Source organism: Cicer arietinum, chromosome 3 (assembly GCF_000331145.2).
Source record: "Cicer arietinum cultivar CDC Frontier isolate Library 1 chromosome 3, Cicar.CDCFrontier_v2.0, whole genome shotgun sequence".
Lineage (NCBI taxonomy): Eukaryota > Viridiplantae > Streptophyta > Magnoliopsida > Fabales > Fabaceae > Cicer > Cicer arietinum.
The window spans coordinates 73,687,067-73,688,705 of record NC_021162.2 but is presented as its reverse complement, the minus strand read 5'-3'; the positions used below and the strand labels follow the sequence as shown (position 1 = coordinate 73,688,705).

The 1,639-nt window shown below is 21.6% G+C and overlaps 1 protein-coding gene and 1 long non-coding RNA gene across 4 annotated transcripts in view; both read left to right on the top strand.

The window, feature by feature from the left end:
- The window catches only part of LOC101505979 (long chain acyl-CoA synthetase 1), a 10,498-nt gene that overhangs the window by 3,481 nt on the left and 5,378 nt on the right, over positions 1–1,639 (top strand). The gene's annotated exons all lie outside the window — the stretch shown is intronic.
- Positions 7–1,115, top strand: LOC140919520 (uncharacterized). Its single transcript, XR_012162151.1, has 3 exons — positions 7–158; positions 713–823; positions 1,012–1,115. It is a non-coding gene; the product is annotated as an uncharacterized lncRNA (long non-coding RNA).

Here is a 1,639-nt window from a genome sequence, read left to right as displayed (position 1 = left end):
ACCCATCAACAATTTTACCACCACATGCTTATAATATATGCACAATAATTTATACAAGTGGAACTAGTGGAGATCCAAAAGGTGTTGTTTTGACGCATGAAAATATAACATATTTTGTTAGAGGAATGGATATTTTCGCGGAACAATTCGAAGAAAAGGTAACTACTATTTTCATTTGCTTCATTTATTCACTTTAGATATTAAAATGAATAATAATAAATATTAATAAATTAATTAATTATTGATATGCCATTTATGTGTGATTATAATAGAAGTCATTGATTTATCTAATTTTATTAACTATTCATATTAAATTATTCAAATTCTTTTTATTAAGTTTAAGAGTTTTACTTATCCAAATAAATTAATTATTCAAATAGATATTTTAGTTATAAAAGTGAGATGATGATGCAAAATATAGGTTCTTATTTTTTTAAGCAAAAAATTAAGACGAAAAGACATCACATAATATAATTGACATTCCAAAATTATCACATATCATTTACTACAGAAATTTAATAAGTTTAGTGAATAAAATAAAAAATAAAGAACAAAAAGCTTGGTACAAAATTAGTATACGACGATAGTGATTCATTTATTTATCTTTAAGTATTGTTTGTATACTTGTATACATATTTTGATTAGATTCTGTTTCTTTCTATTGTAGTTTTTTTTTTTTTTTTGAAATATGTATCTGAATTATTTTGCATAGATTACTGTTGAAGATGTGTATTTATCCTTTCTTCCTTTGGCTCATATCCTTGATCGCACAATTGAGGAGTATTTTTTTCATAAGGGTGCGTCTGTTGGCTACTACCATGGGGTATGTTTATGCAGGAATATTTTTATTGATTTTAATATGATTGACTAATTATTATATGATGATCATATTATTAGTGGAGAGAGACGAAGAAACAAAAAGGTCACAAAGAAATTGTCTCTCTCTCTATATATTTTTCTGAAAAAAATCCTTTTCACATTGTATGAATTGCTGAAATTGTTTGAATAAAGGATCTAATGGCATTGAGGGATGATTTAATGGAATTGAAACCAACGTTGTTTGCTGGGGTTCCCCGAGTCTTTGAAAAGGTCTATGAAGGCAAGTTCACAAACCCACATGTACAATTTTTTATTATTATTAAATTTAAATATGTTTTTCGTTCTTATAAAATTATTATATATTTATTTTTAATTTATGTTGTTAAGATAATTTATATTTTTAAACAATTTTTTTCTAATTCATGTTTACAATATTATAAAAAGTTATTTCACAAAAAATAAATTTAACTTCTAAGTCATCATTTTCGTTACTTTTATCTTTAATTTGTTACATTTAAAAAATTCATATATAATTTATCTAAAGTTAAAAATTTTAAATTTTTATAGAGAAACATTTCATGAAATTCTAAACATGATTGCAGCAGATCATTCAAAATATTGAAAGTTAAAAATACTAAAACTGTTTCTTTGAATAATTTTATAGGAACTAAATTATTATTATTATTATTATTATTATTATTATTATTATTATTATTATTATTATTATTATTATATTATTATTATTATTATTATTATTAGTATTATTATTATTATTATTGTTATTATTATTATTATTATTATTATTAGTATTATTATTATT